A 24,150-nucleotide genomic window follows, 5' to 3' on the forward strand; every position below is an offset into this window, starting at 1 on the left:
CTCTCACAGGCTGTACTTTCCGGATCCTTAAAACCTGCTGCACAAAAATATTTTTTCTCCAATTGTTTTTACTTCTTTGACCAATTATTTTCAATCCATGCCGTCTTGTTCTTGATGCTTTGACAAATGGCAACAGTTTCCCTCCCTGTTGGTTCTGCCTTTATGGTTTTCATTACTCCTGTCAGATCTCTGAATTGTTCACCTCTGGCTGTTTTGAACTGAATTGAGAATTACCTGACTGGCAATGATAGGATGCTCTGAAGGTCTGGATCAAAGAATTTCAAATAAACTTGTTGGGCTATAACCTGCTATCGTGTGCCTTTTGACTCTCACTTTTCCTTACAGCTTTTCTTAAATAATGGCACCATGTTAGCCAACCTGCAGTTCTCTGGCACCTCACCCATGGCTATCGATGATACAAGTATCTCAGCACGGTGAGGGGATATTTAATGAATTGCAGGACCTGGATACCTTAGAGGAACAGAGGGATTATTATTCACAAATCGCTGAAGTCAGCAGAACATGCGAATAGGATAGTTAAGGCGGCATTTGGGACACTTGCTTTCATAAGTCATGGCATAGAGTATAAGAGCAAGGAAGTAATGTTGGCATTGCACAGAGTGTTGGTTAGGCCACAGCTGGATAATGTGTGCAGTTCTGGTCTCCTCACTACAGGAAGGATGGGATAACAGTAGAGGAGATACAGAGGAAGTTCACCAGGTGTTGCCTGGGATGGAGAGACTGAGCTAAAAGGAGAGGCAAGTTATGGTTGGATTGTTTTCTTTAGAGCAGAAAAGACTGAGGGGGGGTGGTGACATGACTGAGGTGTCTAAGATTATGAAGGGTATGGACAGGGGCAATAGAGAGCAGCTGTTCCTCTTGGTTGAGGGGTCAGTCACAAGAGGGCATAGCTTTAGGGCAAGGATCAGGAGATGGGTAAATTTGAGGAAATTTTTGTTTCACAGCGGGTGGTTGGAATCTAGAATACGCTGCCCAAGAAGGTCATGGAGGCTGGAAACATAACAACCTTTCAAAAGATATTTGGACAAGCACTTGAAAGATCATAACATTCAAGGATATGGAGCAAGTGCAGGGAACTGGGGTTAGTGCACCTTTTGTGGTAGTTTTGACAGTGCAGACTTGATGGGCCAAAGGGCCTTTTCTGCACTGTTTGGCTCAATGAATATTTTTTATCATTTATTCATTCACAGGATGTGGGTGTCACTGGGTAGACCAGCATTTATTGCCCATCCCTAATTGCCCAGAGGGAGCCAACCACATACCTGTGGGTCTGGAGTCACATGTAGGCCAGACCAGATAAGGATGACAGTCTCTTTCCCTAAAGAACATGAGTGACCCAGATGGGGCTTTCCAACAATTGGCAATGGATTCATGGTCATCATTCATTCCAGATTTTTATTGAACTTAAATTCCACCATCTGCTGTGGCGGGTTTCGAGTCCAGGTCCCCAATATGTGTGGTCTTTCCTTATAACTCAAGCCTTCCAGCCTCAGGGAACTGAGATAGAAAACCCATGAAGTAAACGGAGATGGAACATGAGAGAATGTTCGGAAGACGAGTGGGACTGGACTCGCGACGTTAGATTGGTTTCTTGCTCTCCACAGATGCTGCCAGACCTGCTGAGTTTCTCCAGCACATTGTGGTGTGTTTCTGACTCCACACTCTGCCTCAGTTCTGGTGTTGCTGGCCACAGTCCGGGCTCTGTGTGGAGCAGAGTTATTTTTGGAATTGGCGTGGGGTCCCACCACCGCTGCTCTGGCCTGTCCCTTTTGGCCGGTATGTCATCGGAAGTCTTGCTATTTTTATTGGACAGGTAGTCGGATGAGGGAAGCGCTCCACGTCTGCCATAAAAAGAGCTCACGTTAAATCATCAGGAGCAGTGCCATCAATTTTGCCAGTCAGTGGATATCAGATAGCACCTCCCTGCCCCACCAGCGCTCGTTGTCCTGTCATCGTTATGAGAAGAGTCTCGACATTTTAATGACAGATAGGAAGCTGCAGGGGGGAAAAATGGGCATTCCTCAAGATACTTGAACATTTGGCCATCTCTGAGGAATTAAAGGATTTTTCTTCCCACTACAGCTGACTCTTCTTCCCCCACCTCCCCCCCCAACTCGCCCCTAAAGTTTCAGCCACTGCCCTTTAGCTCTGGCAGAATCTAAAACATTCAGCAATCTGGAGCACTTGGACGGTGGGGGAGGGAGGGATAGTGGATAAAGAAGCCTTTCTGTTTGGCTGTGAGCCAGAGATCGCAGTTGGTCCTGTCAGTTTGTGCCTGGGAGAGGGCAGTGAGCAGCAAGATTCCCAGCTCATCCTGGCATTCCCCCAGCCCATTGGCAACGATTAATCTCCAGTGTCTTGGAAACAGCCCGGCTTCCTGCAGCTAACTTTTGAATTGAAGCGAGTTTTGATTTGCAGGTTATGTGTCTCTTGAGGCTTCCTTTTATTTCAGATTATTTAGCATCGGTGATGCACCCTTCGTTAGAAATTTATTTGATTAGTTTCCATACAGTGTGGAAACAGGCCCTTCGGCCCAACCAGTCCACACCGACCCTCTGTAGAGTAACCCACCCAGACCCATTTCCCTCTGACTAGTGCGCCTAAAACTATGGGCAATTTAGCATGGCCAATTCACCTGACCTGCAGGTCTTTGGACTGTGGGAGGAAACCAGAGCACACGGAGGGTGCCCACGCAGACACTGGGAGAATGTGCAAACTCCACACAGACAGTCACCCGAGGCTGGAATCGAACCCAGGACCCTGGTGCTGTGAAGCAGCAGTGCTAACCACTGAGCCACTGTGCCGCCCTGAGCCTTTTTCTTTGCTGTTAATTTACTGCAACGGATGTGCCCCTTGCTTGTTGTTACTGATCGGAATTGGAACACTTCCTCCATTTAGCACAAGCAATGTTGGCATCGCTTACTACCAGTGCTGAGTGGGCTGCTGCAAAGTAAATCTCTGCCCACTGTCCTCCGAACAAAGGCCTCGTGATTTGATTCAGAGTTGTAGAGGCCTACAAAATGAGTCAGGCCCATTTGTCTAAAATCAGTCTGTGCCGACCAGAATGCCCATCCAAGCTAACTCCATTTTGATTTTATTATTGTCACGTGTACTGAGGTATAGTGAAATGTATTCATAGAATCCCTTCAGTGTGGAAACAGGTCATTTGGCCCAACAAGTTCACACTGACTCTCCAAAGAGTATGGAGCAGTGGTGCTGGAAGAGCACAGCAGTTCAGGCAGCATCCAACGAGCAGCGAAATCGACGTTTCGGGCAAAAGCCCTTCATCAGGAATAAAGATGAAGGGCTTTTGCCCGAAACGTCGATTTCGCTGCTCGTTGGATGCTGCCTGAACTGCTGTGCTCTTCCAGCACCACTGATCCAGAATCTGGTTTCCAGCATCTGCAGTCATTGTTTTTACCTTCTCCAAAGAGTATTCCCACCCAGATCCATTCCCCTATCCTATTACTCCACATTTACCCTGCCTAATGCACCTAACCTACACATCCCCTGAACACTATGGGGCAATTTAGCCTGGCCAATTCACCTGACCTGCACACCTTTGGACTGTGAGAGGAAACCCACACAGACACGGGGAGAATGTGCAAACTCCACACAGACAGTCACCCGAGGATGGAATCGAATCCAGGGCCCTGGTGCTGTGAGGCAGCAGCGCTAACCACTGTGCCGCCCTGTCTTACTGTGTTATACAAATGCATCAGGGTAACAGAGCCGAGTGCAGGATACAACTGCTGAGGAGGTGCAGAGAGAGGTTGACATTAACATTAGCATTATCATGGTATCATCGCTGGACTGTTAATCCAGACACCCAGATAATGTTCTGGGAACCTGGGTTTGAACCATGCCATGGCACATGGTGAAATTGGAATTCAATAAAAATCTGGAATTAGGAGTCTAATGATGAATCCATTGTCAATTGTCAGGAGAAACCTGTCCAGTTCACTCATGTATTTGAGGGAAGGAACGTTACCTGGTCTAGCTAAAGTGTGAGCACCCTTGGTTAGAGACAAAAAGAACTGCAGATACTGGAATCCAAAGTAGACAGGCAGGAGGCTGGAAGAGCACAGCAAGCCAGGCAGCATCAGGAGGTGGAGAAGGCAGCATTTTGGGTATAACTCTTCTTTACCTCCTGATGCTACCTGGCTGGCTGTGTTCTGGGGGTGGGGGGGCGGCATCACATCTGCCTGCTCCTGTTCCATGGTTATGTTTGATCCCAGGTGTCCTTGGAGATGGAGCACGCGGGTGTCCATCAGTGCTCTCGATGCGTTTAGAGAGAGGTGGACACTGCTGGGGGGTGGGGGTGGGGAGGTGGGTTGGAGAGAGAGCTGGGTATGTTGGGGGGGATGGAGTGGAATGCTTTATTTCCCCTTCCAATTAAATTTTGATTTCATTCCATTCCTCTCCCTACCACACCTTCCCCACCTCCACCTCCCCCTCCTCTTCCACCTCCCCCCTCCCCTCTCTCTACCTCCCCCTCTCCCTACCGCTCCTTTCCCTACTTGCCCCTCTCCCTCCCCCTTTTCCCCCCTTTCCCTTCCCTATTCCCCCCTTCCCCATTCCTCTCCCTCCCCTATCTCCCCTTCTCCTCCCCCTACCTTCTCTTCTCTTACTCCTACCTTCCCCACCTCCCATCTCCCCCTTTCCTCTCCTCTCCCCAGCTCCCCCTGCCCCTACCTCCCCCTCGCCCCTACCTCCCCCTCGCCCCTACCTCCCCCTCGCCCCTACCTCCCCCTGCCCCTACCTCCCCCTCGCCCCTACCTCCCCCTCTCCACTCCTCCCCTTCTCTCCACCCCCCCTTTCCCAACTTTCCCCCCTTTCCCTACCTCTTCTCCCCCCCCCCCCCCCCCCTTTCCCTACCCCCCCTCACCTTCTGATGGTTTGCCTTGCAATGGCTTTGTGTATAAATATTAAATTGCCTACACAAGTGATTGGTGATTGTTAATAGTGTAAAAGAAACAAAAAACATGTCTTGGTGATTTGGTGATGGGGGAAGAAAGCATTCAGTTGTGTGGAAGAGCCCTTTCGAGTACGTTTTTAATAAAAAATTAAGCTTTGTCCCGGCCTGGGATTAGCCTGTGTATGTCACAAGTCGTGGCTGTATTTAGTATTCAGCAATAAATGACATTCCTTTCCAGTCTGGCTCCCTGAGTTATGACGGTGAACAGCTCCCTCTCTGAGGACAAACTGAAATGTTCAGAGTGTTACCATTGAAGCATCGGAGGAAATCCTTACGACTGTGAAGAGTTTTGATCGAAGTGAGAGGGAACAATTATTGATTTTAAGGTAGCCACTGAGAGTAAAGGGAGAGGTGTAAGCTGAGAGCTGGTACCGTTAAGATGGGCCAAACAGCCTTCTGCTAGGTAACAAATGGCAATGAGTCTTCTCTCAAGTTGGAGTAAACCTATTTTTGGTGGACCTGTCTCCGGGCTTGAGGAGCGGGGCAGGTGTTGCCATGGATCAGAGCGTCTGTTGATCTGGGTTGGATTCCTGCAGTCTGCTGTTGTTGCTTTGTGCTGTCGAGTGTTTTCGCAATGGCATTCCTGTGCACTTGCGGAGTCAAGTGGTGACATTTCTTCCATTACCCTTGAGATGGTACCAGCGAACCTGACCCAGCCCAGCATTTAGAAGTGGTTAGAGACAAGAAAAAAACTGCAGATGCTGGAAGGTGGACAGGTAGAAGGCTGGAAAAACACAGCAAGCCAGGCAGCATCAGGGTTACACTAATTATTTCACAATATTCCCCATGAACAGGACTCAACATATTAATGACATAATTTAACCTACTCTGTCTTACCGATAGTTTTATCAGCAGACTTTTCAAATGTGATATGCAACACAGGTCAGCACAGACTGGATGGGCAGATGGGCCTCTTCTGTGCTGTATCTAGGATCACTGGAGCAGAAATTTGAACCTCCTCACCCAAAGATAGGGACACTACCATTGAGTCTCTTCAGGTCTCTGTAAGCAGTGACTCATTGTGCTTGCTGGTGAGATGGACGTTTGTCCTTTTGTTTTAACCGTAGGGTTTGAGTAGACATTCCATGGCCCTTCATCGGATTGCCCAAAACGTTGATTTTCCTGCTCCTCGGATGCTGCCTGACCTGCTGTGCTTTTCCAGCACCAATCTACTCTTGATTCTAATCTCCAGCATCTGCAGTACCCACCTCTGTCTATTTCGAGGAGGTTGTCGGAGGAAATTATTGGGAAAGATTCTGGTATCTGAGATGTTGTTTCTTAGCAACTTGTTAAACCAAGGTGGGGGGTGGGGATTCTCTGTTTGACTTAAGTAGAAGAGTAAATGCTGAAAGTAGCGGCGAGGTCAGACAGTGCCAGCGATGAACAAGGTTAATGGTGGGATCGTGTTGTGGTGTTGGCATCTGGAGAAGCGGTGGACCTTGATTTTGGGAAAAACCAGGTTGAACCCACGTGACATTCGGGCAGTAGGGGAAGACGCCAGCATGTGTTCCCATGGAATCAGGACCCCAGGCTTGAGATTCCTGCCAAGCGACAGCTTCCAGCCAATCAGCTTGGCTCCTCCCGTGCTCAGCAGCACCATGGAGATGCCAGTGGCTGATGCTGGAAGGACAGCCTTGGTAACCCACCATCAGGAAGGAACCAGGCCGCAGTCAGGTGATGTTGAGCGGGAAGGCTATTTCTGTGGTTGGAGGTCATGGAGAGAGGTGAGGGGGTGAAGGGAGTGATGGAAGCAGGCCTACCCCAGGCGCCTGATGCCCACTCCCTTGATTGAAATTCTGATTGCTGAAGATTGTGGGGCTACTCTCTTGTGATTTGTTGTCTGCCTTTCTGAGGAAGGATGCTCTTGCTCTTCAGGGAATACAGCGGAGGTTTACCAGTTGAATTCCTAGGTTGGCAGGACTGACATATGAGGAGAGATATCGTCAGTTAGGATTCTATTCGCTGGAGCTTAGAAGAATCAGGAGGGATCTCATTCAAAATTCCGAAACCCGAACAGAACCAGACAGATTAGATGCAGGAAGGATGATCCCACTGACGGGGATGTCAAGAACTAGGGGTCCAAGCTTAATGATAAAGGATAAAACTTCTAGGATTGAGATGAGGAGAAATTTCTTCACCCAGGGAGTATTGAGTATTGGAATGTAGTCGAGGCTAGAACAACTGTTTTCAGGAATAACATAGGTACGGATCGTGTAGCTATAGGGATCAAGGGGTATAGGGGAAGGACAGGGCTGGGATGTTGAGCTCAATGATCACCCCTGGTCGTATTGACCGGGAATCAGCGCGAGTGTGGAGTTGAAACCACAGTCTGTTAGATTAAGATCTAACATTGACAGATCTCAGTGAATGGTGCAGTAGCCTGAGGGGCTGAATGGCCTCCTATTGCTTGTATCTTCAGTGTGTCAACAAGGTGACAACTGCCCATGGGGCTGGGATGCCACATGGCTCTTCCTGGTGAAGGCTATATGGCATTGGGATCTGGGTAACCTGCGAAACAGCAGGGGCCTGAGTGCAAGCGTAGTCATAGCAGCCAGCACTGGAGTAACTGAGATGGTCTGGCAGCGACTGTGGAGAAAGAACTGGGAAAACTTCAAAGCTTCTGATTGGAGAGAGTCATAATGGACTCAGTGTTAACTCTGTTTCTCTCTCCGTAGATACTGCCAGACCTGCTGAGTTTCTCCAGCATTCTCAGTTTGGCTGTCAGAGTCCCTGCATTTTGTTTAAAATGTAATTTCTTGTTTGGCTCGGCGATATGTACATTTTGCATTTGATATACGCATGAAGAACTCACGTACTTGTTTATTTTTCAATTTCACTCAGTGTGTGTTGAACTGTCTAGAGCACCTTTACTGAAATGGAGCATACGTTCGACAAAATTGATTACTATCTTCTCTGTTGCACTTTTCATGACCTCCAAGGGCCCCCGACCCCTTGTCAGTCGATGAAAACCCTTCCAAAGTGTTGTTCACTGTTGCAGAGTAGGAAACATGGCTGATGTACGCACAGGACGATCCCACAGTCAGCAAAACGGCATTGACCAGATCGGCTGCTCTTGTGATATGGATTATCGAAATGCAACTGACTCGAATGAAATCAACAATTGGCCATTTGAAGGGCTTCAGTTGGTGTCAGGGTGGTGCATCCATCCACCAACTTTTTCCCCCCACCCCTCCGCCCGGCCAACTATTAAGCAGACCCTTCAGCCCAACCTGTCCATGCTGACCAGGTTTCCAAACTGAACTAGTCCCATTTGCCTGGACTTGGCCCCTATCCCTTTGAGCCTTTCTTGTCCATGTACCTGTCCAGACATCTTTTACATGTTGTAATTGTACCCATCTCTACCCCTAGCAGTTTCTTCCATGCATGCACCACCCTCCATGTGAAAACGTCGCCCCTCAGGTGCCTTTTAAATCTTTTCCTCTCTCGCCTTTAACCTATTTTGGACTCCCCTACCCTAGAGAAAGGACTGTTGCTATTAACCTTATCTACCTCCCTTGTGATTTTCTAAACCTCTGTAAAGTCTTCCCTCAGCCTCCCACACTTGAAGGAAAAAAGGTTCCCGCCTCCCCTTATAACTCAAACCCTCCAGCCTCAGGGATTTTACAAACCTCTGTAAACCCTTAGCATCCATGTGTTTGGAAGGTGCTGTCGAAGGAGCCCTGGGGAATTTGTTTCCTGACTCGACTGCTGTGTTACCAAAGATAGGCTGTATTACACGCAGCCCTTTGGATTTAACCTCTGGGTAAGAGCTGAGATTTCACAGAAGGGCCCGACTAAATAAAGTAACGGTAGGGGAGAGTCATTTTACTTTGTCATTGAAGACTTTGTCAATGGCGATCTCACTTCCTGTTCTCCTCGCAGGAGCTGGGCGAATGATGTCATTCAGTTGAACACTCTTGAGTGATGGTTACAAAGGGTGGCTGTGAAGGAGCTGTACTGTGGGAGCTGGACACATGCTGACATGGCCTTTGTGATTGAATGAGCCACTGTATCGGTGCTGGCTCGTTTCCAGGAGATTTACATTGCTAATTACTGCACGCCAGTGAATGAAGGCGACCGGCAGGAGAGTGCAGCCGTGGCTAGCAAGAAGCTGCTTTCGTGATGTTCCCGGGGAGGTGGAGATTGTGGCGGGGGCAAGGTGGGGGCAGTGGGGAGGAGTTTTCGTGAGTGTACATGCCTCCCAACCCGCGGCCCTTCACCTCCTCCCCTCAGCGGGAGAGGCAAGAGTCGGGCCTGACAAGGCAAAGGAATCTCTCACCTCGTTCCTCTCCCGATTGCGAAAAGGTCAGCAGTGGTTAGCACTGCTGCCTCGCGGCGCCAGGGACCCAGGTTCGATTCCAGCCTGGGGGGATTGTCTGTGTGGAGTTTGCACGTTCTCCCCGTGTCTGCGTGGGTTTCCTCCCACAATCCAAAGATGTGCAGGTTTAGGGAAATTGGCCATCGGAAATTGCCCACAGTGGTAGGGGAATGGGTGGGGTACTCTTTGGAGGGTCGGTATGGACTTGTTGGTCCAAATGGCCTGTTTCCACACGCTGGAGATTCTGTGATTCTATGATTTAAGGGTTAGTTGTTGTCAAATCCTGACTGGACTCAGTCAGGAAACCTCCTTTCTCTTTTCGGGAAGGCAGGGATCCAGTCCGTTTCCCGTCGCATATCTGGTCTCGGTCCGAAAGAACGCCGTCAGAAACTGTATAAGATCCAGGAGCAGTCCATTCAGCCCATTCTGTCCGTGCTACCACCCATCTTCCAGCCCTTGATTTCTTGATGTTGAGGGACGTGGGAAAGTGGAGATGGTGTGGAAGAGAGCTGCCGTGATATAGCTGCAGGGGACAGCAGACTCTGGATGGCCAAATGGCCTACTCTGTTTCCTGTGAGAGGGGAAAGATATAAAAGAGACCTAAGGCGCAAATTTTTCACGCAGAGGGCGGTACGTGTATGGAATGAGCTGCCAGAGGATGTGGTGGAGGTTGGTACATTTGCAACATTTAAGAGGCATTTGGATGAGTATATGAATAGGAAGGGTTTGAAGGCATATGGGCTGGGTGCTGGCAGGTGGGACTAAATTGGGTTGGGATATCTGGTCTGCATGGACGGGTTGGACCGAAGGGTCTGTTTCCATACTATACATCTCTATGACTCTAATTGCTGGCGGTGTGGGTGGTGGGAGGAGATTTTAGCCAGTTCCAAATACAAATTCACCTATTTACTTTTCGAACGGAATACACTGGGGGTGTCTAGCATTCGGTAGCCGATTGCTGTACCTCAGTGCTGGGTGTGTCATACTGGCTGCTTCCAAGCAATAATTCAGTGCTCTTGCAGCTGAGGTGGGGTCACCCCAGTGCATTGGCCCATGGGGATGGGAATCAATTTAACCTGAGGTTCTGACCAGTCTGGGGGGAATGCAGATAGTGGTCATTGAGTGAGCAGAGCTCATTTGTAAGAGTGAGTGAGTGGGCTGAAGATTAATGGCCAACTTTAAGGTGAACATCAAATAGCTGTTGAGCCGTTGCTGAATGGTCAGACTTGAAGAGTTCCCATTGTTTGAGTCCGGAGATTGGATGCTGTGTCGCATCCATTTGAACAGAATTGTCAGCACAAGTGCAGGCTGTTCAACCCAACTGAGATATGGCAGTGTTTCAACTCATTGTAAAACTCCTCCCATTCCTGTTTCATCTCCATTCCCTTTTCCATCCTTCCCCTGAATTAATTGCAACAACCAACTCTGGGACAATGTCAATGGTCTAGTAATCAGGAACCTCAGGTTTCTGTCCTGGGGACGGGAGTTAAATTCCACCACGGCAGTTTAGGGTCATAGAGACGTACAGCACAGAAACAGACCCTTCGGTCCAATCCGTCCATGCTGACCAGATATCCCAACCCAATCTAGTTGCACCTGCCAGCACCCAGCACATATCTCTCCAAACCCTTCCTATTCATGTACCCACCCAGATGCCTTTTAAATGTTGTAACCGTACCAGCCTCCACCACTTCCTCTGGCAGTTCATTCCATTCACGTACCACCCTCTGCATGAAAAAGTTGCCCCTTAGGTCTCTTTTATATCTTTCCCCTTTCACCCTAAACCTATGCCCTCTAGTTCTGGACTCCCCCACTCCACTTATCCTATCCATGCCCCTTATGATTTTCTAAAACCCTATAAGGTCAATTGAAAAACATTTAATAAAAAAACTAGTCCAACAAGAACCCCATAACCATTGTTGATTGTCGTAAAATGGTGGCAGTAGTGATGTAGTGGTCAGAGCTGAGGCCTTGCGAGCAGCAGCGAAGCCTGGTGTTTCTGGGCAGGTCTTAGCCCAGCCTCAGGGGAGAGAGGGAGCCATCTTGGGGAAAGTCCAGCTCAAAGCATCTGTAGGCCCTTTGACTTATTAACTTTGTTTCTTTATTTTTCTACTTTTATGCTAAGAAGGCTGTAGTGATGAACTTTTTAACTTCTTTATTTTTCCATTTCTGTAACTAAGCTTTGTAACGAGGTACTTTGTACCTAAGATGGTACCGGTTGTGGTGACATTGTACGTTTTTCACTGTACTCTTGTATCCTGTATTCTTGTACCCGAGACAATAAAACCTATATCTAAACATCCACCTTTTAGGGACTGTCCTTACCTGATCTGGCCTACATGTGACTCCAAACCCACCGCAATGTGGTTGACTCTTAACTGCCCTCTGGGGCAATTAGGGATGGGTTCAGCTTAATAAGTGCTGGTATAGCTTGTGTGCTTGTATCCTGTGAAAGAATCTTTTCAGAACCGAGTCAACGTGCACCTTTGCTTTCTCTCTGTTTAGACTCATCGAGTAATAGAGATATATAGCATAGAAACAGACCCTTCAGTTCAACTCTAGTTCTGGACACCCCCACCCTGGGGAAAAGACCTTGTCTATTCACCCTATCCATGCCCTGCATGATTTTACAAACCCCTATAAGGTCACCCTTCAGCCTCCAATGCTCTAGGGAAAACAGCCCCAGCCTATTCAGTCTCTCCCTAAAGCTCAAATCCTCCAACCCTGGCAACATCCTTGTAAATCTTTTCTGATCCCTTTCAAGTTTAACAATATCCTTCTACAATTGTATAAATTTACACAAACCATTCGTGGTTGTTTGAGTGTTGCAGGAGTTGTCTTGGGGGCAATTATTAATCACTGTTCTTTTTCTTGAAATCTTTTTCAGCTGTGAACTTGGACCAGAAGCCAAAACATCAACATCCCAGGTTTAAGGTGAGATTTATTTCTAGTTTCTGCTCCCTTTGCACTAAATACTCAGTCTGCAATGCTGTGATTCCCATTTCTGGCTAAGTACTTTGGTGTGGAGAGCTTTTAGGGATTTTGTCGATTCTTTTCCTGCGCCTACAAGTGATGATCAGTCACATGTTCCACATTGAGAAGCACCTTTAGATCATTTCCCTCAGTTTTAACTGGGATTAATCGCACGGCACAGGAACAGACCATTCGGCCCAACCCATATAGGCTTCACTTGAGCATCCTCTCATCTTTCTCTTCAATAATGATCAACAGAATCCTACATCTGCTTCTCCCTCATCTATTTCTCCAGTTCGCTCTTAAATGCATTTAAAATATTCGCTTCCTGTGGTTGTCTACAGAGGGTGGTAGAGGCGGAGTCATGGACTATTTTTAAGGCAGAAGGAGGTGAGTTTCTTGATGAACCAGGGAGTCCATGGGCTCATTGGGAATATTGAGGCTACAATCTGTTCATCTGTGATTATATGGAATGGTGTAGCAGGCTGGAGGGGGCTCAGTGGCCTCCTCCTGCTCCTAATTCAGTTGTTCGCATGCAACAGCAAATTTGTTGCAAGATGTTCCTTCCCAAACTCTCCTTTAGATTTCCTGGTGACTATCCTGTCAATGGCCTCTTGCTCACTTCCTCTTGAGGGTTGCCATTCTCTCGGAATCTACTCCATCACAATCTTCACAGCACTTTAAAGATGCCAATGGTTCATGGTTAGCCCTGCTCCCTCACAGCGCCAGGGACCTGGGTTCGATTCCACCCTCGGGTGACTCTCTGTGTGGGGTTTTCACATTTTCCCCGTATCCGCGTGGGCTTCCTCTGGGTGCTCCAGTTTCCTCCCACAGTCCCAAGATGGGCAGGTTAGGGTGGATTGGCCAAGCTAAAATACCTCATATTGTCCAAGGATGTGCAGGCTAGATGGATTAGCCATGGGTAATACAGGGATGGGGTAGGGAGGGGGTCTGGGTGGGATGCTGTTTGGAGGGTTGATATGGACTCGATGGGCTGAATGGTCTGCTTCCACACCGTGGAATTTGGTCACTTCCATCTGTTTCGGCCTTCTCTTTGTTCAAACAAATTTAAATTAAAAATGCAGTGAAGCCTGTCCTATCAGTTTCCTGGATTGTTTTGGAATGCTCTTGTGTATATAGAAGGCTGAATCAAGTGTCCTTTTGTAGCGGATATGGTCATGACAGCAATGAAAATAAACACTCGAATATTGGCGTGTTAACCGGTGCATGCATTAACTCGAAAGCAGTCTGTATAAACTGTGGTTTGTTCTGCATGATTGCAACCTGAATGAAAATGCTTACTTCATCCGAGACTCGAAAGAACTGTTCTGTGGCCAAAGCTTTATTCTTGCCCAGTCTCTTCGCTGAACCGTATACATGACGGGGGTTACCTGTGCAGAGATGTGTGTGGAAGGAGAAAGTGAGGACTGCAGATGCTGGCGATCAGAGCTGAAAATGTGTTGCTGGAAAAGCGCAGCAGGTCAAGCAGCATCCAAGAAGCAGGGGAGTCGACGTTTCGGGCATGAGCCCTTCTTCAGGAATTCCTGAAGAGGGGCTCACGCCCGAAACGTCGACTCTCCTGCTCCTTGGATGCTGCCTGACCTGCTGCGCTTTTCCAGCAACACATTTTCAGAGATGTGTGCGGGTCTGTATGTGTGTGACTTCAAACCATTCTCAGCGTTGAGTGACTGTCGAGGATGGGGAAGATTTGGGTGGCTGAGTGAGGTGTCTGTTTCCGTTTCCCTTATCCTAATTGAAACCTATCTTTTGATTGAAGGAAGGAGGATTTGCATTTGCATAGCACCTTTTGTAACATAGCTGGATGCCCCAAAGTGGTTGCGAACCAATGAAGGGCATGCAGCAGTGTCGGAAACACGGCAACTAATTTGTGGACAGCAAGCTCCTTGAAAGCAGCGAGATCGTGATCAAATGTAACATGGTGTCAGACACAAAATAATGCTTATTCTACTCTTTGAAGCTAAAAGTAAAGTGACCTGATAGAGGTTTACAAAACCATGAGGGGCATGGATAGACCAAGTCTTTTCCCTGGGGTCAGAGTCCAGAACTAGAGGGCATAGGTTTAAGGTGAGAGGGGAAAGATATAAAAGAGACCTCAGGGGCAACTTTTTCACGCAGAGTGTGGCTTGGAAAGGGTGGACGCCAGGAAATTGTTTCCGTTAGGCGAGGAGTCAGCTATTACGAGGGGGCAAAGCTTTAAATTATGGGGTGGTAGGTATAGGACTGATGTTCGGGGTAGATTCTTTACTCAGCGAGTCATGAGTTCATGGAATGCTCTGCCAGTAACAGTGGTGGACTCTCCCTCTTTATGGGCATTTAAACGGGCATTGGATAGGCATATGGAGGATAGTGGGCTAGTGTAGGTTAGGTGGGCTTGGATCGGCGCAACATCGAGGGCCGAAGGGCCTGTACTGCGCTGTATTTTTCTATGCTCTATGTTCTATGAGACTAGGACCCGTGGACACAGCCTTCGAATTAGAGGGGTAAATTCAGAACAGAAATGCGGAGACATTTCTTCAGCCAGAGAGTGGTGGACCTGTGGAATTCATTGCTGCAGAGTGCAGTGGAGACCGGGACGCTAAATGTCTTCAAGGCAGAGATTGATAAATTCTTGATGTCACAAGGAATTAAGGACTATGGGGAGAATGCGGGTAAGTGGAGTTAAAATGCCCATCAGCCATGATTGAATGGCGGAGTGGACTCGATGGGCCGAATTGTCTTACTTCCACTCCTATGTCTTATGGTCTTATGGTCTTAGTATGGTATGTGTATGGAATGAGCTGCCAGAGGAAGTGATGGAGGCTGGTACAATTGCAACATTTAAGAGGCATCTGAATGGGTATATGAATAGGAAGGGTTTGGAGGGATATGGGCTGGGTGCTGGCAGGTGGGACTAGATTGCGTTGGGATATCTGGTCTGCATGGATGGGTTGGAATGAAGGGTCTATTTCCATGCTGTACATCTCAATGACACTATGAAAACCAAGCTCCCTTGGCACTGTCCCCATCAAATGTTCCCAGGTCAGGGACTGCACTGGGTTTGATGCAGAGTAAGGCTCTCTCTACTCTTTTAAAACTGAAGGGAAATGGAAAATAAAATTCTCTCAACGTCGTCCCATCAAACACTTGTAGGTCAGGGACAGCACAAGGTTAGATACAGAGCAAAACTCTTGCTGTTCATTTGAACTAAAAGTGGTAAGTATTTTCCTGGTCTATCACCAGTGCACCAGTACTTTCTCCCTGAATATTAATTCTTATAATTTATACATGTTTGATGTGCACTTGAATTTTGATTTGCTTTACTGGATTATGACAGTCAGTGGAAACACAGATTTTTAAAACAAAAATAGTGAGTATCACTCTTACCTTTCAAGGAGAAATTTATGATTTTAATTCCTACCTCAGAGATCTGAGTACAGACGCACAGCTGACCTGCCAACACAGCACTGTGGGACTGCTACTGTATCGGACCTCCCACCAATAGAGGGAAATTTAAACCTTTGTGTTTTTCAGGTGAACATAAAATGTCCCATCTCTCTATTTTTGAAAAAGCATAGAATTTTCCCCAGTCTGACCAATATTCACTCCTCAACTAACTGTGGACAGATTACCTGGTCATGGTCATATGGGATCTTGCAGTGTGCAGACTGGCTGCTGTATCACAGACAGTGAAGTACAGGTCGTTCTGCTGTAACATGCAGTTCGTTCATGTGAATTTGCTTTAACGCGATTGATGAACTGCAGAGACTGTGTTTCTAAAGTGTGAACTTTTAAAACGCGATTACATCCTGAACACTTTAAGCGCTGTTTCTAAAGTGTGATTTTTTTCTGTAATGTGGGGTCGCACAAAGACACAACTTCTTGTTATAGAAGAACTGACTGTACTTTTGAGGTGTTGCAGAGCGCTTTGGAATGTTCTGAGGTTGCGCCAGGTGCTTTGTAAATGCAGGTTGACTCTTCAGGGTGTGACTATATAATTATGTCTGTGACAGTCCCAAAATGAGCATTGGATCTTGAATTCTGGTGGCGTTGGTGTGTGGCTTTCCTCAGTTTTGCTATCTGCTTTTCACTGAGCTCTTTACACTCCCCCCAGATGGGAGTTTGTCTTTGGTGCAGAACGTTTGATGACTGTACCTCAGGCTGATCGAGCGATGGCCCTACATTGGGCCAGTTTCATTTTGAAAGTTGATCTTTTCTGTGCAGGTTGATGGCACGGTGAGGAGCCAGAATTATTTCCCTTTTAAAGCTGGAGGAGAGGGAGCTGTGTTTGGCCGGATATTTTTGCAGCAGCTAATGCCCGATGTTATTTTTACGAATTTGGCAGTGGCAGCACCTTGGTTCATTACACTGCTTTAGCCAAACTCAGACAGCATGTTATTGGACAGCAGTAAGCCAGAGTCTGTCAAAAACAAAGGGGCAGGAAGTACAAATCCCACTAGTATCCGTGTTTAATGTGCCATGGATTATCCGTTCTGCTACATCACAGCTTTGTTCACTCACCCTGGTTTACCCTGGAGATTAGGCTTTCTGCTCCCTTCCTGTCAAGGTATTGAATGATACTGGAGGGCATTGATATTCAGTCATGTGACTGCCATTTCATTGCATAAAGCGTTAAGGATACGATGTAAATGGCTACGTTGTTATTGTGTGGGCAAAAAGTGAGACTTCCTTCCATTTAGAGTCATAGAGTTGTACAGCACGGAAATAGACCTTTTGATCCCTGCCAACCAGATATCCTAACCTAATCTACTCCCATTTGGCCTATATCCCTCCAAACTCGTAACTAGTGAGGTGCCACACGGTTGGGTCCTTGGACACCAGCTATTTACAACCTACATTAACGACTCAGACAGAGGGATAGAAGGCCCTGTAGCCAGATTTGTAGACGACACAAAAATAGGCGGGATGGGAAATGGTAATGAGGAAACCAGGACCTTACAAATGGACATAGCTAGGTTAGGAGAGTGGGCCAATATGTGGCAGATGGAGTCTAACATGAGTAAGTGTGAGGTCATGCATTTGGGTCAAAAAGTGGGAAGGCGACTTATTATCTAAAATAGGAGAAACTTCGGGGTCGTCTGGTGCAGAGGGATCTAGGTGCAACTGTTCATGAGTCACAGAAAACTAGTGTGCAGGTACAGCAGGTAAGAAAGGAAGGGAATGAAATGGTGGTTTTTATAGTGAAAGGAATAGAACATCAAGGTAAGAAGTATTGTTACCCCTACACAAAGTATTGGTGAGAGCACCCCTGGAGTATTGTGCACAGTTTTGGTCCCCTTATTTGAGGAAAGACGTAATGGCTTTGGAGGCAGTTCAGAGGAGGTTAGACTCCCCTACTGTGGGGGAAGGACCTTGTTTATTTGCCCTATCCATGTCCCCTCATGGATTTTATAAACCTCTCCGAGGTCACCCCTCAGCCTCTGACGCACCCGGGGAAAACAGCCCCAGCCTATTCAGCCTCTCCCAATAGCTCCAACCCCGGCAACATCTTCGCAAATCCTTCAAGTTTCACAACATACTTCCTATAGTAGGGAGACCAGAATTGAAGACAAAAATGGCCTCACCAATTTATATTTAGCTAAGTTGGCTGGACGCCTGCTCGCATTGCAGAGTGACACCCACAGCGTGGGTTCACTTCCAGTGTGGCTGAAGTTACCTGGTGATCCTCAGGTTAAACCACATGAGTCGTGTGCCTCACTCACGGGATTGAGCGAGCAGCCCTATGGTGTGGTCAGACGGCGGTGACTTTACAATCTCAGAATGATGCAAGGTGTTTGCAGCAGCGAGGCGATAGTGAGGACTGCACAATGCTGGAGACTTAGAGTCGATAGAGTGTGGCGCTGGAAGAAGCAGAGCAGGTCAGCCTGAAGGGTCCTGCCTGAAACGTTGACTCTCCCACTCCTCAGATGCTGCCTGACCTGTTGCCAGTATCCCACTTTGTTGGCAAAGTGTTTGCAGCCAAGTGTTGTTGAAGTGTAATTGCTGTAGTGGGGACCAGGGCAGATGATTTCCCACTTTTCCTAAACAGCAACCTGAGCAAATTGTCTGGTTTTGTGATGTTAATTGAGGGGTCACCGTTGGCCAGTATGAGAGGGACCAGTTCCTCAGGCCCTCTTAGCGATCGTACGTACGGAGGTTTTTTTTTAATGTTGATCTGAGAAGACAGACAAGGTCTGGCTTTAGTTTCCCATTGGCAAGGTGGCACGTCTGACAGCGGCGCATTACTACTGAGCACGGTGGCTCAGTGGTTAGCACTGCTGTCTCATAGCATCAGGGTCCCAGGTTCAATTCCCGCCTCAGGCGACTGTCTGTGTGGAGTTTGCACATTCTCCCCGTGTCTGCGTGGGTTTCCTCCGGGTGATCCGGTTTCCTCCCACAGTCCAAAGATGTGCGGGTTAGGTGAATTGGAAATTCGGCATTTCGGGCATAAGCCCTTCATCAGTTTCCTGATGAAGGGCTTATGCCCGAAATGTCGAATTTCCTATTCCTTGGATGCTGCCTAACCTGCTGTGCTTTAACCAGCAACACATTTTCAACTGTGATCTCCAGCATCTGCAGACCTCACTTTTTACCCGGGTTAGGTGAATTGCCCATCGTGTTAGGTGCATTAGTCAGAGGGAGATGGGTCTGTGTGGGATACTCTCTGGAGGGTCGGTGTGGACTGGTTGGGCCGTGGGGCCTGTTTCCACACTGTCGGGAATCTAATCATTCTGGGAACTCTGCTGGGCGTATTCGCTGAGGTTGTTGTGTTTGAATCCTCGGGTGGGATTGAACCCCAACCTCGTGGCTCAGAGGCAAGACTCAGACAGTTGGCTCCTGGAATAAAGCAATAAATAGCTTTACTCTCAGCCTGAAGTAATTGTTTTGTTTGCAAACAATTATACTTTATAATTCAGAAAGAAAGGAAATCTTTATGTACGTTCGCAGTTACTAAGGCAGTTCAGATCTGTGGAGTTGTTGCGTTCAGAGGAGAAAATAACATTGAGGTTTTGACTTTCTCGTTAGTTAAAACTAATCCAAAAATATTTCTTGATTATGTGAGGTATTAAGAACTATTTACGTGTATATGAGGCATCAGGAGGGTGAAGTAATGACAGTGCAGCAATTGTAGTCCTCGAGTTTGGAGGAAAGACTCAGGACGTAAATTTTAAAATGTCTAAAGGTGACCCCTTGTGCATTTATGCAACATCTTGTTAGTAATGCATCAGGGTTAGTAATGCATCAGGGTTAGTAATGCATCAGGGTTAGTAATGCATAAGGTAGGGCTCTCCGACCTGTTACAACTCAATCTGCAGCTTTCTGCATTGCTGGATTAAATACGTTTAAACATCGCTCAGTTGGAGCTACTCACTGACTTCACTACAGATTAGCAACGTGCAAGAGACAGTGCAGCCAAGGGTTTACGCCTCTGAACCTTGGCTGAGTCCTGGGTTTGCTGTTGGATTCCAATAGCCTGGAATCCACACTGCCAGACTGCGAGAACCTTAGACATTAGGAAGGATATTATTAAGCTGGAGAGGGTTCAGAAAAGATCGATCAGGATGTCGCTGGGAGTGGAGGGTCTGAGTTGTAAACAAGGGCCGGATAGGCTGGGATGTTTTTCACTGGAGGGTGACCTTATAGAGGTTTATAAAATCACCAGGGCTATAGATAAGATGAATGGCAGGTGTCTTTTCCTGAGGGTGGGAGATTTTGAAACTATGGGGCATACTTCTAAGGTGAGAGGAGAGAGATTTTTAAAAATACACAAGGGGCAACTTGTTTTATACAGAATGATTTGGACTGAATTACCTTTGTTGCCACATGTACTCAAATGAATAAGTGAGAAGTTTACAGCCACCTCATTATAGCATCGTCTCAGCTACAGGTACTGAAGGTCACATTCTTAAAAAACACAAAAACCTAGAAAGGTGAAGAAATAAATAGTCCAGCATTATTGGTAATAGGAATAAGTTAGAAAAATAAAGATGTAAAGCAGTCAGAATATCAGTTTTTCTGACCCGACCCATTCAGCACTAGGCTCACCCGCCTCATTGCTGCCTGAGCCAGAGATCTCAATGTCTGGGTCACCACACATTAGGCACCAATTCTGGGCAGACTTTATTGACACTGCTAAGCCCACACTCACCCCGTGACCGAGAGTCCCTGGCACTGCTGCCAGGCTGGGCTGCAGATGGGTCTCGAGACTCCCTTCACCCTGCCGGCGCTGGCATCGAGAATGGTTCACTTTCACTGCCCCGATGGCAGGATAGCACCTTTTTAATGCCGCTATGCCCTCTCACCGGGAGAATGTACCCGGCGCTATGTCGTCTCACCGTAGAATGTACCCGGCGCTATGTCCTCTCACCGGGAGAATGTACCCGGTGCTATGTCCTCTCACCGGGAGAATGTACCCGGCACTATGTCCTCTCACCGGGAGAATGTACCCGGCGCTATGTCCTCTCACCGGGAGAATGTACCCGGCGCTATGTCCTCTCACCGGGAGAATGTACCCGGCGCTATGTCCTCTCACCGGGAGAATGTATCCGGTGCTATGTCCTCTCACCGGGAGAATGTACCCGGTGCTATGTCGTCTCACCGTAGAATGTACCCGTCGCTATGTCCTCTCACCGGGAGAATGTACCTGGCGCTATGTCCTCTCACCGGGAGAATGTACCCGGCACTATGTCCTCTCACCGGGAGAATGTACCCGGCACTATGTCCTCTCACCGGGAGAATATACCCAGCACTATGTCCTCTCACCGGGAGAATGTACCCGGCACTATGTCCTCTCACCGGGAGAATGTTCCCGGCGCTATGTCCTCTCACCGGGAGAATGTACCCAGCACTATGTCCTCTCACCGGGAGAATGTACGCATCGCTATGTCCTCTCACCGGGAGAATGTACCCAGCACTATGTCCTCTCACCGGGAGAATGTACCCGGCACTATGTCCTCTCACCGGGCGAATGTACCCAGCACTATGCCCTCTGGCCGGGAGAATGTACCCGGCACTATGTCCTCTCACCAGGATAATGTACCCGACGCTATGTCCTCTCACCGGGAGAATGTACGCATCGCTATGTCCTCTCACCGGGAGAATGTACCCGGCGCTATGTCCTCTCACCGGGAGAATGTACCCGGCACTATGTCCTCTCACCGGGGGAATGTACTCGGCACTATGTCCTCTTGCCGGGAGAATGTACCCGGCGCTATGTCCTCTCGCCGGGAGAATGTACCCGGCGCTATGTCCTATCACCGGGAGAATGTACTCGGCGCTATGTCCTCTCACCGGGAGAATGTACCCGGCGCTATGTCCTCTCGCCGGGAGAATGTACCCGGCACTATGTCCTCTCACCGGGAGAATGTACCCGGCACTATGTCCTCTCACCGGGAGAATGTACTCGGCGCTATGTCCTCTCACCGGGAGAATGTACCCGGCACTATGTCCTCTCACCGGGAGAATGTACTCGGCGCTATGTCCTCTCACTGGGAGAATGTACCCGGCACTATGTCCTCTCGCCGGGAGAATGTACCCGGCACTATGTCCTCTCACCGGGAGAATGTACCCGGCACTATGTCCTCTCGCCGGGAGAATGTTCCCTGTGTTATGTCCTCTCACCGGGAGAATGTACCCGGCACTATGTCCTCTCGCCGGGAGAATGTACCCGGCACTATGTCCTCTCACCGGGAGAATGTACCCTGTGTTATGTCCTCTCGCCGGGAGAATGTACCCGGCGCTATGTCCTCTCGCCGGGAGAATGTACGCATCGCTATGTCCTCTCGCTGGGAGAATGTACGCATCGCTATGTCCTCTCGCCGGGAGAATGTACCCGGCGCTATGTCCTCTTGCCGGGAGAATGTACCCGGCACTATGTCCTCTCACCGGGAGAATGTACCCGGCGCTATGTCCTATCACCGGGAGAATGTACTCGGCGCTATGTCCTCTCACCGGGAGAATGTACCCGGCACTATGTCCTCTCGCCGGGAGAATGTACCCGGCACTATGTCCTCTCACCGGGAGAATGTACCCGGCACTATGTCCTCTCACCGGGAGAATGTACTCGGCGCTATGTCCTCTCACCGGGAGAATGTACCCGGCACTATGTCCTCTCACCGGGAGAATGTACTCGGCGCTATGTCCTCTCACTGGGAGAATGTACCCGGCACTATGTCCTCTCGCCGGGAGAATGTACCCGGCACTATGTCCTCTCACCGGGAGAATGTACCCGGCACTATGTCCTCTCGCCGGGAGAATGTTCCCTGTGTTATGTCCTCTCACCGGGAGAATGTACCCGGCACTATGTCCTCTCGCCGGGAGAATGTACCCGGCACTATGTCCTCTCACCGGGAGAATGTACCCTGTGTTATGTCCTCTCGCCGGGAGAATGTACCCGGCGCTATGTCCTCTCGCCGGGAGAATGTACGCATCGCTATGTCCTCTCGCTGGGAGAATGTACGCATCGCTATGTCCTCTCGCCGGGAGAATGTACCCGGCGCTATGTCCTCTTGCCGGGAGAATGTACCCGGCACTATGTCCTCTCACCGGGAGAATGTACCCGGCGCTATGTCCTCTTGCCGGGAGAATGTACCCGGCACTATGTCCTCTCACCGGGAGAATGTACGCATCGCTATGTCCTCTCGCCGGGAGAATGTACCCAGCGCTATGTCCTCTCACCGGGAGAATGTACCCGGCACTATGTCCTCTCGCCCGGAGAATGTACCGGGCGCTATGTCCTCTCACCGGGAGAATTACGCGGCGCTGCCGCTCTGCCATTTTGCTGGGAGAATGTACCTGTAATGTTAAAAGGTTAAATTGTACTCTCTCTGTCTGAACATTAATGTTAAAGGGTTAAACTGTACTGTATTTGTCCAAGGAGCTGAACATTCTGGAAGTGGGTAGGGGTGACGTTCTGTCTCATAGACAGCATGCAGGAATGTGGATGACTGTCCGTTGCAATTCACACTTCACCTGGGCAGCCATTTACTACCATTCTACTGCTATTTTCAAATTAAACTTTAATTCAGTCCCTTCCACTCAGAAATGATTTCATAGCCATCCCCCAGCCAGTCGTTTGTGTGATCATCCCCTGATACTGCAGTATATCTCACCTATATTGTCTGGGGAAGGAGCGGGACCAGAACTCTTTTGCAGAGCCACCCTGAAGCAAGGACATATCCCACCCACACTGTCTTTGAGAATCACGGAGTCAGGAAACTGTCTGCACAACAATTCCCCAGGATTAGGGTGTTTACATTCACATTATTTCCCAGGATGACCCCAGCCTACCGTTGTACCTGGGGGAACGTGGTTATGGGTGGGGGGAGTGGCTGGAGTACCTGTGAGCAGTACCAACTGACCTAGATAAAGGGAATGTGTTTCCTTAGTTCGAAGCTACCTTTTCCTTGACTTTGCACGCCTGCAAGGAGGGTCAAAGGGGTCACCTTGCTTGTGCAGGCTTTAATAAACTTTAACTGTTTGTGGAATTGGTGTGTGCAAATTGCATCTCATCTGTGAAACCTCGGGAAAAGAACCTGACATCGTCTCTGCTGCCGGTATCCCTCTCACCGGGAGAACGTCCCTGCTGCCGGTATCCCTCCCACCGGGAGAACGTCCCTGCTGCCGGTATCCCTCTCACCGGGAGAACGTCCCTGCTGCCGGTATCCCTCTCACCGGGAGAACGTCCCTGCTGCCGGTATCCCTCTCACCGGGAGAACGTCCCTGCTGCCGGTATCCCTCTCACCGGGAGAACGTCCCTGCTGCCGGTATCCCTCTCACCGGGAGAACGTCCCTGCTGCCGGTATCCCTCTCACCGGGAGAACGTCCCTGCTGCCGGTATCCCTCTCACCGGGAGAACGTCCCT

General features: G+C 48.7%; 1 protein-coding gene across 5 annotated transcripts in view; it reads left to right on the forward strand.

The window, feature by feature from the left end:
• LOC132834837 (talin-2) overlaps positions 1–24,150 on the forward strand; it is a 352,031-nt gene that overhangs the window by 86,769 nt on the left and 241,112 nt on the right. For all 5 annotated transcript variants that reach the window (XM_060853908.1, XM_060853912.1, XM_060853909.1 and 2 more), the window contains one exon: positions 12,205–12,251. The gene's annotated coding sequence lies outside the window, so the exon portion shown is untranslated. The remainder of the gene's footprint in view (positions 1–12,204; positions 12,252–24,150) is intronic.

This window comes from Hemiscyllium ocellatum, chromosome 42 (assembly GCF_020745735.1).
Source record: "Hemiscyllium ocellatum isolate sHemOce1 chromosome 42, sHemOce1.pat.X.cur, whole genome shotgun sequence".
NCBI classification, from domain to species: Eukaryota; Metazoa; Chordata; class Chondrichthyes; order Orectolobiformes; family Hemiscylliidae; genus Hemiscyllium; species Hemiscyllium ocellatum.